Below are 15,383 nucleotides of genomic sequence, written 5' to 3'. Positions count from 1 at the left end.
CCTCTGTGTGCGTGTCCCCGTGCAGCCCGCGTGTGTGCTGGGCTGTGTGTGAGCTTCCCCGATGGTGAGGGGCGTTTCGCAGCTCTGCTTTATGGTGGTTAATGGTTTACCCGGAGAAGTTCCCGACGCATGAATGTTGCAGGGCCCTTTGAGTCAACTCCTACAGACCCGGACTTCCTATTGCCAACCTTCCCAATCGGCCTTTTAAAAATGCTGGCGTTTGCCTCTGGTGAGTTGGCTTTTTTGTCTGTCTCCTCGCCCGAGGGATGCCTGGGGCTGTGCTGGAGGCCGGATGGCTGCAGCCAAGGTCACCCCAGTTCCCTGGAATGCGGGCGAGGGGGGACACCCTACTCCTGTGAGGTTGTGGCAGCAAAGGCATCTGCCAGCCGTGGTTTGCATCAGGCTGCTGGGGGACCTGCTGGAGCACATGGCTCCGGCACACACTGGCTGCCCAAGTAGGGAGAATTGCAAGAAATAAGAAATAAAACAAGGCAAGTGTGTTTACAAGAAAGTTTCTATGTAAATAAGTTCCTGCTCGGTTTGGGAAAAGGTCATCTATTGCATCGTCAGGAACGAAAGGTTTGCTGAGAAAAACAGCTGGGTGCTCAGCAGGTCTGTGTCTCCTGCTCATAGCTGGGTGATTTATTCCTGCGTGACAAAATCCTGAGCTTTTTCACAGGAGTACTTGTAGTCAAGCACTGTAGCTCAGCATTGTCCTGTAATCCCACTTGCAAGTAAAAATCTGGTAGGAAGATCAAATTTTCTCTGTGGGAGGAAGAAAGGAGGAAACAATCACTCGCTCCCCAAAATATTTTCCGTTTTTCCTAATGGGAGCTGTTTGTTGTAATTTCAGGTTCAAAACCTCTTCTTGCCTGAGATGAAATTTGAGCAAAGGCTGGGGGACTATTTCAGCAGCCACTGATATGCTGTCAGTGCTGGGGTCCACCAGCATTTTTGGGTACTTTTGGCCAGAGAGCAGAGCCAGGAGGAGCCTTAGCCCTTGTTCCAGGGCCGAGTATCTCAACTCTTCTCGGGTGCTTGGATTGGGAACCCTTTGATTCAGGTGAATGGATCTTAGAGCTGAGTGTGTTTGCCTTCATGTAGTGTGGTGGGGCTTGGGGGAGAAGGCAGATCATATCACATTTTCCTCAGGTTCGGTGAGGAGGCGCTGGCCAGCCAGCAGTACACACATCACCTTGTCCTCACACCTATTCTCTGCATTTCTTTGTTTCTTGCCTTTCTCTGTGTAGAGGTGGAAGTGTAGGAAACTGTAAGGGGAAAAATGGGTGCCACTGTCGAGTGGCTGTTGCAACACTGTCAGGAGCTCTGCTGAGGAGTCAGCTCTGCTGGCAAGAAAAGTGCTTTTGTTGGCATAGCTTAGTCTGTTCAGGGAATTGCTACAGTGCTGGAGTGGGGTTTGCTCTTGCAGCTGGCTGCTTGCACCGGCAGGAACTCGTGTAGGCAAACCTTTCTAGCTCTCAGATGGGGCTGCCACTGCCGGTGCAGGCGATGCTTTGCTCGCTGCGTGTCGCAGCCGGCACTGTGGTGCCCCCATTCCACCACCCGAGCTCATGGGCATGGAAGTAACGTGGGCCAGTTGTTGGGAGATGGGGACAGAGATTAATTTGTAGCCTAAGCAACATTAAACTTGGATTATGACTCCACAAAAAAAAAAAAAAAGGCATGTAATCTGGGTTTAGAAATGTTGCAATTAAAAATCCACATGCAACGTGATTTTTTTTTTTTTACAAGCAAGGCAACATTCTTCTGAGTGTTGATTACTTTGACATGGGGGAGACAAGAATGCTGGTAGACCAAGGGGGTAGTATGGATTACAATTCTATATAATTGGGTTTTTTTTACTTTCTTTTAGTGATGTGACACTGTAAGCAATGATGTTGCACTGTTTGCATGGGCAAGATGCATTGATACTCATGGGAAAAAGATCTCACACTTTTCCAAAGAACTGCTGGAATTTCCTTCAAGCATGACTTTTAGGTCAGATTCACGAAAAAATGCAATGTGTTTTCCAGTTAACGGAAGAAATACAGACCCTTCTTTTTAAATATATTTTCCATCATGTTCCTAGGGTGCTTTTTTATATGTGGGATCAGTTTCTGTGTTCATTATCTGTATTAGAAAATTGCTTGTGTCCAGCATCTGTATCTTCATTGAGCTTAACTTGGATACAAGTTAAATGTTTTTTGTCAAGAGATTTATCTTACATTGTGTTAACTGTGTTACTGTTTTGTGTGTGATCCTACCCACGGATAATGAAAGGATTTGCTTTTGCAAAATTGTTTAAAAATTTAAACTTTAAAAAGTTTAGCTTTAATGAACAGAACTTGTTTTCAATCAGTGCCTAAAATTTCCATTGTTCCAATAATCCTCTACCAGCCGGAGAGTATGAGAAATGTAAACAGTTATCTTTTCTACATCAGTCTTTTGCTGTATAAAAGGTTCCACAAGTCGGCTTTGTTTGTCTAACCTGCTAATTAACCCATTGATTTCTGCATTTCTTGATTTACCAAGATAGATATCCTCTGCCTGTTGTCATGCTCTGCTGGCAGGGTAATTGTGAATCCTTGAACAGTGGGGGCAAATACTCCATGAGGAGTTCCTTACTTTACCTCTCAGAGTCTTTCAGTGGATAGGAGAGAATTTTCATCTGACTCTTCTGGAAATGTGACCTTTCTGGAAGTCTGGTGTTGCTTAATGACTGAGAGACCCACAGGGTCGACCGCAGGATGAATTATGCATTCTCCTGCTCTGATTGTGCTGGAATTAGAAGGCAGGAGCTGAGGGGGGGAGGGCAGATCAGTCTTGTAATCTAAGAAATACTGCAGTTCCTCTGGATTGCACTGCATGAAAGATGCCTTTATTATTATTATTATTAAGAAATGATGCTTATCATTTGCACAGTAGGTTTGTAGATATCTGTGAGTAACCAGGGTGAAAGAAATGGCAATGGTACTTGTGTCGTTTCAGTGTTTCTTGTCCTGCAGGTGTGTATCTTTTTAAATTCAAAAAGAGTAGCAAGTAATTTAAGGAATTCTCCCTGGTGATCAATGTTAGCTGAGATACTTGCAATCCCATGCCAAGCAGCATTCCGTTCAAAAGATGCCAGCTGCAACCTGGCCAGCCTTTTCCTTCCTTTGCATGCAACGTATTTCCCAGTGATTGAGCTGCCTGTCTGAAGGGGCACAACCTACTTGAAAAAGCAGCAAGAAAACTTAGACATAGCTGTAGTTGCATACACTTCAGGCATCAGCGTCTGAGAGCTTCTGCCAGTTTTTTTGGTGACTCCTTCAAATATGTTCTAACAGTTTTTTTCTTTTTCTGCCCTCTGTTTTAAAGGAAATCAGGCTGTCTGATGGGGCAGAGTGCAGCTGCATAATTGCATGTTTAACAGCTGGGGGGGGAAATAAAGGATGCTTGCTAGTATTTCAGTTGCTGTAATCTTAATGCATTCAGAGAGGTGTTTAAGCTGATGGTATCCCTTTAAATATCCACTTGGGTTGGAAAGCACTGGATGGGTGACAGAGACTTCAGGGGTGGAAGGCATGGCTTGCACCTACAGAGATACTTGCTGAAAAACAGGCGTACTGAGATCCTGATATGTTTGCCAAGAGCAACAGCTAAACTTGGGCAGCTGGTTTAGCAATTAAATAATGTTTTTGTTTTGGACAATGGGTTTATCGTAATGAATTAGCCGGTGGACTGGTCAGAGTGGCAAAGGGGTTTGTTTGTGATTCCCCAACCATGCAGCATACCTGCTTCGGGCACGTACTTCCCAGCAGTGGAAGTGCAAGAAGCATTTCACACGAATTGCCTGGGAGTGGGAGCATGTACACTTGTGTGTGTCCCTTGTGTGTAAACTCCAGATTCCTGTAATCTCTTGAAAATAAAAACGTGATGGATGGCACAGCTTGGGCATGGAATAAGGAAATACATGGTGCCTTGTGCTTAGAAGTTGGCGTGTGGCTCACGAAAAGTCATTTTAGAATAGTCGGGGGCGGCGGTGGGAGGAGGGAGGAAAAGAAATGCCTTCGGGGGCTGGGAGCCAGGGCGTGGGCGGCTGCGGCCGGGCTCGCCAGCCCTGCGCTCCTCACTCACCTCTGCTCCGCACGGCCTGGCCTGGCTCTCCAGAAAGGAGCTTTTGCTTGCTCGGAGGTAGCAGGAATTTTTTTCAGGTTTCTTTTTTTCTTTCAGAAGGGCATTATGCGCAGGATGCTCTGTTCTTGGCAGCTCGCCCACTGTGTGAGGGGAGAAAGCTCACTGGTTTGGTCACAATGCAGATAGCCACTGTCAAAGCCAGTTAGCATATGCAGGGCATCCTTTCCTTTTTTTCTTAAATAAAGCTTCTTTTTTTTTTTTTTTTTTTTAGCAGGCAAATTTTGTTTCTCCAAACACAATCACTTTCTTAAAACTTATCTGGGGAGAATTTCTTGGTAGGGCAGCTGGGGGTTGCTGGCTGAAAGCTGCTAGTGTGTGAGAGGAGAGTGGGAGTTCCAAGGGAAGATGTTGTGGATGCATCACCATTAGCCCCACCTTTGCTTATGAAATGTGTGTTCAAAAAAGAAAAGCAACCAAACTTTGCGGTGCTTAGGAAAGGCCTAGAAGCATCACCTGTTCAGTATGTTAGAAGATGCTTGAAAACCCTGCATCTCCCTGGACAGAGCTGAAGGGAAGGCAGCAGCTTGAAGCCTAGGCTGGGGAGCAGGGGCCTGGCAGGAGCTGCTGCCCAGTGGGTGTCACAGGCAGCTGCCTTTCATCATCTGCAGAGTGATCAAAGCACTGTCCTGCAACAAGCTGGGGTTTCTGCTTTTCCTTCTAGTTTCCATCCAATTCAAAGTTCTTTTTCAACAGTCAATACCACTGTGTCTTGTGTCATCTCTCTAATCTCCCCTCCATGGTGTTCACCCTCCTAAAGCTCCGTACTGAGAGTGCTGGAGTCACTGTACAAGGGCGGGGGGGAAGAAAGTGCCATCAGCATAAAGCCCACTGTGGTTAGTCACCACAGGTGTTGCTGGGCTGAGTTTTATTGCTCTTGAGCTCATGTACATCAGCTTTGCTTCAGAGGGGTTCTGGGAGGCTTTCCAGAAAATAGATGCTCCTGTGTGTAAGAGTTTATTAAAGGAGGTACTTATGCCAAATAAAACTGAAAACACAGATGTTTGACAGTTGTGGAATCATGTGTTTCTGAAAGTCAGAACCTTTCAAATGGGAGTGAGCACGTGCTTGTGTCCAGCCTCTCTAGTGACTTTGAGCAATGAACCCTGGATGGTTGCATCCAGGTGGAGGAGGGCAGACCAAGACCACCCCTGATGTAAGATGCCTGATTTGCCAAATCCCGTGGCAAATTATTTCCCTTGGCTTAGGCTTGACGTGAAGCAAACTGGCTGAAATCAGTTGTGGGAGACCTTTTAATTTCAGGTGGTTCCCCTGCTCATTGGCTGGGAATGGTTCACTGGGTGCTGCACCCTCAGTGATGGCTGAAGCCCCTTCTCTGGATGTCAAGAGTTTGGTCACTGCACGTGCCTGTCCCCGCAAGGAGCACAGTGTGAGCCTGATCCTCCATGCCAGGCTCATCCCAGGAGCAGCAGCTCTGCCAGGACCAGTCAGGGTTTCTTCTAGGGTTATCAGAAGATGCATCAAAAGACAATTTTTTAAAATGGAAATTAGATTTCATTTCAGCTGAGGGTAATTGCAGCAGTGGTAATGGTCTGAAAGTAAATGAGATTCAGCTCTGTAGACTGCAGCCACAACTTTCTGTTCTGCTGGTGTCACGCTTCTTAAAATGGCATTCATTTCTACATCTGGCCCTAAAGCTCTGTTACAAGGAGCTGTGTTTGTCTCAGGAGACAGGAAAAGATCATGCTTTAATTCATTCTCCAGCCCCTGTCTCCTATCCCCTCAAGGATTCCCTGAACCTGCAGGCTGAATTTCCCAGCCAGGTTTGTTCCCATGGGAAGCCTCCTGACCTGGTGGGATTTGCAAGGGAGCAAAGAATCCATCTTGTCCTGTTCAGATGGAACAGCCCTCCAAAGCAGCTTGCAGTTTCAGGCTGAATAATCTGTGACTCCAGCAATGCTTCTTTACCAGTCACAAAGAAGAGAGGAATCTTTGCGGGGGAAAATTCCGCTGCCAGCCCCTGCCAAGGTACCACTGGACTGTCCAGAGTGGAGGATGGATGCAACTGCTGAGCCTCTCACAGTGGGGAATCTCCCAGTCTCCCTTCTGACAAAATGTTATGGTATACCCAAGGTGTGCCAGATCTGGTCTGTTCAGCCACACCAACTGTGATTTCTCTTCTCTCAGCTTTCCTGGTGTATGAATGTGTCTTTCGTGGCCCCTGATGGGGGCTGTTGGCAGGCTGTTCATGTGGTGTGTGCTGTAGCTTCCCAGAAGTCCTGTCCCTTAAGTAAGGCAGGCTGTTCTGAACTGAGAGCACCAGAAACAGCTGAATTTACTGAGTGCTTGCTTTTATGGGTGTAATTCAGAAGGCACAGTTTGGAAATGAAGGTGCATTTTCTGGCCCTTTTCAGAGCTCTGATTTGTTGCAGGACACATTCAGGGATGATCTTAGATTTGGCTGAGCCATCACCTTCTGAGCACCAGGGGCTTCACAGCCAGGTGTTGGTTAATCCCATTTGTGTTGGGACATTTTGAATTAGCTGTGCTGAGCTTTGTTTTCAGATGTTTGATGCCCACTGGTGGTGCTGGGGTCTTCTATGTAACACTAATGGGTTTGATGGCTTTTTGCACCTGGTGGGGACACATGTTTCTAACAAACATTCTGCACTGAACTCCACAGTTCTAGGAAAGCATTGCAAAAACATTTTGGTGAAAGTTTTGGTATCCTTAAGGTGTATACATGCAAAAATTCAGGCTGACTATTGAATATTAATGGCTCCTCAGAGACTTGTGAGAAGTGTGCCTTGAGGTGGAGTAGCCTTAGACTGGAAAGGACTGTGGTGTGTGAGTAGCACAGGGGGTTTAATGCTGTGCCTGCAGCTCTCCACACCAGCACATTCCCTGTCTTGTGTCTGCTCTTCAAATGCAGTGGGGTCTGAGCAAGGTGTGCAGGTGCTGAGGCAGAGCAGTGCCACAGGCTGAGCTACTCAAGGCCAGCCACCACTGCCCTGCCCCTCTGTGACCGTGACATCCCCGTGCCAGGTTCCGTGTCTCCAGCCGCAGCCTGTGGCTGGTGTGCCGCGAGGCTTGCAGGGTGCAGCTTGTCACTGCTTGTCTCCTCTCCTCCCCCATCTCATCCTGCTGCCAGGCTCCTGCTCATGGTATCAGCCTCCATTTAAAGCCATTTCTTTACTGGTAGTCAGAAGTGGGTGAAAGGAGAGGGAAAAATCCCTGACTGGAGTAGCAACGGTGACAGGTCTCAAAGACGTCAAGGTGGTCCCTGTCAGACTTCTCCAGGAGCCTGGCTTCTCAAGCAGGTCATGGCTCCCACCAAGAGAAAAGACAAGGGGACTCCCAGCATTGTTACCCTGGTGTCCCTGTGGCTCCTGAGGAGGAGTTTGCCCAGATGTGTTCCAGACATCCCTGTGCAGGCTGATCCCATCTGCACGTGCCCTGGTTGTGCTGGGACAGACTGTGCCAAGGTAAATTGTGGGCTGCAGAAGGGCTGCCTGTGAGGAAGGGGCAGCCTGTCCTGGCAGAGCAGGGAAGACCACTCAGCTTAGAAAAATCTTTATCACCTGAGGTTGACATTTTACAGCCTCTGAAACTGAGATTGATGTGTGCTGGAAGTTTTGCACTTAACGTTGCTTTTCCAGCTCTCTGGAGGTTAACAAGACACTGGTGCATCTGGTTTTTGCTTCACTTCCAAGATGGTTTTCCCCTTATAAAGATGAGAGTGTGTAGATTTTTTTAAATTAATAAATTATCTGCCCCGGAGCACTGGTTTGTGATAAACTTAATTTAAATGCAGATGCATATTCTGTAGCTGGAGTGTGGTTTTATGTAGCATAAAAGAACCTCAATATGCAGAGAGGATTAAGGTTATATGAGGCACCTTGGCTCTGGTATAACAGCTTATATCACTATAATTTGGGTTTTGAATTAATTCAGGTTTGATTCAGTCCTTGGAAAGTTTTTGAACCATTTAAACTATTGATCTCCTATATCCCTCCATCTGGTATCCTAGCTAATATAAATGACAGTCTGCTGTAATAAAAGGCAGTTAACACTAGGTCCTGTGTAGCTGCTTAGCAAATCTTGTTTTAGCAGATACCTCCCTTCCCGTGACCTTCCTCATTCATTCTATCACTCCCAAATCTTTATTGTGTAACTTGAATGTAATGTTTAGTTTAGAGCATCCTGTGAAGCAGGGAAATGCAACTCAAAAGGGGGCTAAAAAGGGGAAGAGAGAAACTTCCTGGCCAGTGAATGTGTAATTGCACAATTTAGTTAATTGTATTGGAAAAAAAGTTTAAGAGGAAATAGGATAAATAACTGGCACTGTTCTGTCCCCAGCTGCCTGCACTGTGTTTAGCTGAAGGCTGATTGCTGGTGTGCGAGTCAGACCAGGCAGTATGTGGCATTTGTCAATAGTCTTCTTGGGGGAAAAAAAGCCCCAACATCTAAGAACTCTGTGATTCAGTAAGGGAAGTCAGGAGGGACGGGAGCCAAAACTGACACGTAATGCAGAAATGCAATCTGGAAATTTGGGTTGGGGGAATTTTTTTTGCCTCCACCAAGATGAATCTGTGGTGAGTAGCCCATGATGTGTTTCATGAAAGGCCTGGTTGGCATGCAGGTTTCTCCTTTGCACAAGCTTCTTCTGGCTTCTGTTGATTTCCCTGCTGTTTCCCTGAACCTGGCAGGGATCACTGCCTGTATGATAACATCAGTCAGAGATAACATTCTTATACAGAAGGCTTCAGGCTGTCAATGGTTCAACTACCACTTGCAACTGTGTTCAATAAATAAACCTTTTGGAATTCCCAAATGGGGGTTTTGGAGGTGTGAAACAACAGTTAGTCACTGCAGACCTAAGATACTAATGTAGGTCCTACCGTTTTGGAGTCTGCTCCAAGTGTTTCTGTGCTACAAGGAGAGCTCCAGCAGAGCAGATATGCAATGAACATACCTAGGGCAGCATGGAACATTTTCTAAAACCCCCCGAGAAAAACCTAAGGCAATAGATGTGTTCATTTGGTAGGATTTCTGTGACTGCTGTGAGCCCAACTCTGATGTCTCATGGCTAAGGTGTGATGTTCCTGCTTGGGCAGGAGTGTAAGTCACAGCTTTTCAGAGAAAGATGTTGGAATCTTACTCACTTGGAGAGTTTAATTTAAACTCCCAGGTGAATATCTTGTGCTCTCAAGGACTTGTTGACTTACCTGATAGATTGATTGCCAAGGGAAACTGAAAGAAAACAGGACAGAGATTATACCACCATCCCTGCAACACCCAGCAGACCCATTCTCTTTTGTTTTAAGCTGGGTTTTTTGTTTGTTTGTCTTGGGTTTTTGTTTGGTTTTGTTTGGTTTGTTTTTTGGTTTTTTTTGGGTTTTTTTGGGGGGGGGATTAAATTGTTTTTGTTTGGTTTGGTTTTTTGATGGTACAATATGGGGTAATGGTTTTAAAGGGAAGGAAGGTTGCTTTACTCTAAATATAAGGAACAAGTTTTTTACTATGGGAATGGTGAATCATGGACACAGGTTGTTCAGAGAAGTGATTGATCCCCCATCCCTGGGAACTTTCAAGGTGACATTGGAAGCTGTTCTGAGCAAGCTGATCTAGTTGAAGATGTCCCTGCTTGTTGCAGGGGTGTTGGGCTTTGTATCACCTTTAGAGGTGCATTCCAATCCAAACTATTCTATGATTCTACCTCCACAATTGTTTGCTCTTTTTTCCCTGCTGAGGGGTGGACCTGGCTTTGCATTTCACTTCACTGTTGCAGGTTAAATTCACCAAGCAATGTCAGGGTGGCTTTGTGAACAGATGTGAGTACCAGTGATACAGCAACAGGCTTCAGGTTGCAAAAATTTATGTTGGAAGGGTGTCTAAGTAAACTGCAGAAGGGAAACCCTGGAGGCAGAGAGCTGGCAGGAATTGGGCACCTGCTAAAAATGCAGGCTGCTTTACAGCATGTGAAATCAAAGCAGCCTGGGAGCCTGTTGAAGCTGTTCAGTCAATAGGTGTAGAAGGTGTTCCAAATAAGTGATACATGGCCTCTGAAGAATGTTTTGAACACCTCCCTGTTGCTATTTCCTGACACTGTCAGTGTCTGGTGTTTCCTCCATGCTCTGGCATTCTTACTATTATTCTAGTTACTGAGGGTGTTGCAAGCACATTGCTCAGGTGAAATGGTAATGGAAGAGGTGCCACTAGAGGAATCTGAGACAGGAAAAGGAGGGCAGCTATGGACACAGCATCAATCTCTCTCAGCAGTACCAGCCTCTCAGGTGATGCACAGTGCAACGTGTTTCTGCACTGCAGCCACAGCAGGGTATTGAGAAGAACACTTGAATAAGCTTTTACATTAGCCAGTGTCCAATTCCCTAACTGTAGCACCCTGGAGGTCAGGAAGGGTTGGAAAACCTGCCCAGGATCCTGTGCTGGGTTGTGATGGTGTCTGGGCTCTCTTGAGTCAGGTTGGCAGTGCTCTTGGGCAGTGACCAACTGCTCTGCTGGAATGTAAGGACCTTGGGGCCTCTGTTTCTGACGGGGAGAAGTGGGTTTTTTCCTGGCATTTTGGGTTGAATCATATGTTGAGGTGGGTTCCAGGCATGGTGCCTTAGGGGTCTGATGTGGAAGATGGGGAGGAGAAGGGGGTGAGACATGAGTGGGAAGAGACTGTGCATTAGAGGAGGAGGTCAGTAACACCCTGCAGAGCAGCTGGTCAGCCAGCACAAGTGCTGGCATGGCTGCATGTGCTGTCTGGATGCATCCACAAGCAGGTGCAGCAGTGAACAACCAAAGCTGAGGTGCAGTGCTGGGTGATGAGTGAGCTGGCTGGGGAGGACTGGAGGAAAGAGTAGAATAGAACAGCTCAGTTGTGAAGATCCTACAGTGATCAGTGAGCCCAACTGCAAAGCGACAGGACAATCAGTTCTTGGCTGTCCATGGAGTATTGCTACCCACACGGGATGGGAACAGCAAAACTGTGTGTCCTGCAAGCCCTCATCAGTTTGTATTTGCAAGAAAAAGATTTAAAAAAACCCACCCCATATTTATAAAATAGCAGAGTCTATTTGAAAAAGAAATTGCAAATAAGGGAGTGCAGAGTCTTAATGTAGTCCTGGGAGTATCTCTGCTGCTGTTTGCAGGCAGGTCACACCATCCACAAACGTGGCAATGTTGATAACAGTATTGATTTGTCTTAATGCAGTTATGAAAGCTGAACCTCAGAGGTGTGGGAGGGCTTTATTGGTAATTGGCATCAAGATTGATGAAGGTTAGTATCAACCAAAGGGGGGCAAATGGAGGCTAGAACAGGGCAGGGTGAAATAGTGACAGTACAGGAAGAAAAAGTGGCCACAGCACTTGAGGCTTCTCCATTGAGTAGAAAGAAATCTGCTTAAAATGTAATGCCTGTGACTCAAAGAAAAGGAATGGGTTAAAATCACTTTGAAAAACAAGACAAAAGAAAAGTAAAGGTGTCTGCAGTGCCTTTGGTACAAGCCAAGGCCTGTCCAAGGATTTTGCAGGACATGGCAGAGCTGCATGCCTGTGGGGCAGGCAGGGGTGGGTGATACCTGATGGCTCAGAGAGAGTTTTACCCCTGTCAGATCAAAATATGTTCTGAAAAAATAATTTGTTGCCTTGGTTTCTCAGGTCTCTCAATTAAGCTCTCTTTGTAAGGAGGATCTTTACACATGATTATTTGGAGCAGTCTTCTTAAGCTTTTTGCTAGCAGCTCTGAAAATGGTAGACTGATGCACTCACCTCTTCCTGCCCAGCCTCCAAAAGTTTCTGACATCTCTTCCTTTAATTCTGCTTTGTAATTGAATTTCTGCTATGAGTTTCTTCTGCTAATTCTTTATAGCATACTTTTAATTGTCAGTGAATTTGAATACTGCATGGACTGTAAACATAGAAATTAATGTGTGATATCCAGTTACCCTCTACTCCTGCAGGTTGGAACAAAGGTTTTATATGATTTCAGACATCCCTGGAAGTCTTTTGGGATGCCAAAATCCAGCATCTGGACTGTGAAATTCCATTTATTTTGAGCATATAAATATGGCCAAATAATATTGCACTATGTGGCTTGTTGGATAGGGAAAGTAAAACAATTTTGTAGCAGCAATACAGAAGAGAAATTAAAAGTTTGTGGGTTGTGTTTCCTGGTTTGCCATTGACCAAGTACAGTCCCTATGTTGTTTTTCCATTGGGGCTCATTTGTTTTGCAGCTTGGAGAAATAACATCCATCACTCTGTAAGATAAGCATACTAAGTTTTTATCATAAAAATATGTTGAATCTAAAATGATTTGCTTAAATGTTTTTGTTGCTGCCAGGTTGCAACATTTATGAGTGCCTGCCCAGGGATCTCAGGAGTAACAGAAAATTTCTTGTAACAGAAAATATATTGGAATTTACTTCCTGGGAGCAGAAGACTGGTGTAATTAAAACCTGCCCTGATGAGGGAAGCTACCAGGATAAAGTAGGAACACAGTCATTTAGGAGGCACACAATTTTTGCCTTTATTTTTCCTTCTAGGCTCTTTGGACCTTAGGGAAGTTTGTTTGAAACTGCTCCCCAAATGATGGGAAGATGCATGTGGGAAGGTTGGTCTTCAGTACAAGCCATTCAACCAGCATCACTCAGCAGGCATCAGGGGAGGGGGCACCTTCAGGGGATGGCTGACATGGTGACCCCATGTCAGGGCAGGATACCCTGACCTCACCTCTGTGACACTTGTCTTGTTCTTGTGATTTGTAGAAGGAGCTGTATTTCAGCTGGCTGCTTGACTTCTTTTCAATTTCTTCTTGGTGTTTACTTCTTAAAACCTGTAAAGAATTTGTGAGGTTACCATAACAATCAAAAACCAAAATATATAGTGCTATTTTTTTTAAAAGGAGGAGATGAAATTTCAGTGCAGTCACTCTGACTTTTATTACAGTGTTTTTCTGGAAGTTAATAAATTATTTCCCACCTAGTCATCTTATGGGTGCTTATGAGTAACAGTCAGCATGGGTTAGTTTGGAATAAATAGTGTCAGACATCCTAATTTCTCTCTGGAGCAGGCTAACAGCTCCTGTAGATAGCAAAAGAGCAGATGATATGCTTTACTCCAATCCTAGTTAAGTTTTTTGTGATTTGATATTCATAGAAAAAAAACAAAAAACTAGGGAAAAGAAATTTGGTTGAAACTTATGGATAGTGCAAGGCAAGTGTGCTGACTGTGATCCAGACTTAACTTCTGTGTGTGATCAAGCTCAGAAGTAGTGTTGGGTGAGAATTTCCAAAAGTGGACCCTAGGGCATGGGTCATTGTTACTGATGCATTTGATAAAATGCTGGTTCAGACTCAATAAGTAGCACCAAACTAGGGGATATTACAAGTATTTGGGGGGAGAAAGTTATTTGATTTTCAAGTAGTTTTGGACAGAACCAGAAGATGATGGCCTTGAAGGGTCCATCATTCCCACCAAAAGGCTTTTAGTATGGGCTTGCATTTATCTCTGGTGAATGGGTTGGCTCTACAGAATACTCAGGGTGGCTGGAGGGCCTCCACTGAAAAGAGTTGTGGGGTCATGGGAGGGTCATACATTGCTTTTCCAGCCTCATCCTGCCCCAACACGTGCTTCCATAAATAGGGGGATGGACTTTGTGTCCAGTGTTGGGATCTCCTGGTGCTTTGGCTTTGCTGGAGTACCAAAGCCTGCCTGGGGCACTGCACCTGAGGGAAGATGTGAAAAAATGGAAAAGGCCAGCAAGGATCTGAATAACAGGACTCAGGAGGAATGATGGGAAGGAATAAGGGTGTTTGGTCTGGAGAGAAGGTGTAGGATTGGCACGAGCAGTTTACAGTGTCAGCAAACAGCAGCAGCTTGCTGTAAGGGGAGAAATATGAAACCCTGTGTCTGTAGGGGTTAGGACCAGTGGAAATGAATGTGAGTGGAATCATGAAAAGCAGGAACTCCTGCTTGTAGAGATGGTGAGGTGTCAAAGGAGACTCTTGGGAGGCTTTGTCTGGGATGTCTGTGGCTGGGGTTTGGCATTGGGCAGACCACATGTGTGTGCTAGGTGTGGGCTGGAGGCACCTGGGAGCTGAACACTGTGGGATTTTGTTTGCAGAAGTTACGGGGTTACTGGGTCAGACAGGAATCTGGCAGGAAAGAAGTTGGTGTATTGGGTTGGAGAGGATGAATTCTTCCCAGCTGAGCTTGGCCTTGGTGGTGGAGGAAAATCATGGTCGGTTCTGTGAGAGAGGGAATCGGAGCAAGGTACTTGCTTTCGATTTCCTAATCCACAGATTTCGAGAGATTAGGAATCACAGGAGAAGGTGAACCTTGCTCCTGGTGCTCTTATCTGTGACTCCTTGAAGGCTGATGAACCCTCAGCAGTCAGAGCTGACAGATGCTGATGGGATGCAAATTACTTTAGTTTTTTTCCTTGACAAACATGCTCAGTGAAAGAAAAGTGATTTCTAGCCTTTCAGAACAATGTTTAGTGGCTCACTAAACTTGGAACTGGCTCTTTCATATTTTTCCTTTATTTTGTTCCAGTTTTAACGTCTTGGTGTAGTAATATTTTGTGGTATGAGCCAAGCAAACCTTCTGAATCTGAACTTGATACTTACTTATTTTGAAAGATGACTTTTACAAAAAATATTTAAAATAAGAAGATTATTGAACATCCGAAGAATTTGCTGTCTGAATTCAAGACAAATCTGTGCATTTTTCAACATGGAAATATTTCTTATTTCAGGACAAATAATAAAATGCAAATACACAACAGAGCTGTTTCCCATTGTAGGGTAAGAACTGGAGTAGGGTTTTTGCATATTTAGACTATTTCTGGTTTTGGGGTTTTGTTTTTTTGTTGGTTTGTTGTTTTTTTTTTTTTAAACTGGGAATAGTAGCTTTTGCAGGATAGGCCAAGAGTGTGAAGATTGTCACTTAGAGAAAAGCTGTAATGTAAAGCATGTTTGGTTTGTGTCTTCTCTTCCAGGTAATCGAGCCCCGTGGACTTTCTCTGAAGAGATTCCAAAATAGGTGGTGAGTACTTTGCAGAGCCTGCTCCTTTCAAGGCACTCTTTAGTAATAGTAAAACTAAATGAGAAGTAAAAAATGCAGGTTTTGTTTTTTGTTCTGCATTGAGTGCAGAAGTTTGCATTTGCTGAGTTAATGGCGTGCTTTAATTTTAAAGCTGGCAGAGCTAATCTTTAAGCAGGGGTTTGTTGTCAAAA

The 15,383-nt window shown here is 45.0% G+C and overlaps 1 protein-coding gene across 3 annotated transcripts in view; it reads left to right on the top strand.

Annotated features, from left to right (window-relative positions):
• HPCAL1 (hippocalcin like 1) overlaps window positions 1-15,383 on the top strand; it is a 79,538-nt gene that overhangs the window by 15,751 nt on the left and 48,404 nt on the right. For 2 of the 3 annotated variants that reach the window (XM_064411956.1, XM_064411955.1), the window contains exon 2: window positions 15,146-15,192. The exons of the other annotated variant lie outside the window; for it this stretch is intronic. The gene's annotated coding sequence lies outside the window, so the exon portion shown is untranslated. The remainder of the gene's footprint in view (window positions 1-15,145; window positions 15,193-15,383) is intronic. 3 annotated transcript variants of the gene reach the window in all.

This window comes from Passer domesticus, chromosome 3 (genome assembly GCF_036417665.1).
Source record: "Passer domesticus isolate bPasDom1 chromosome 3, bPasDom1.hap1, whole genome shotgun sequence".
Lineage (NCBI taxonomy): Eukaryota > Metazoa > Chordata > Aves > Passeriformes > Passeridae > Passer > Passer domesticus.
This window is presented reverse-complemented; position numbering and strand designations above follow the sequence as displayed.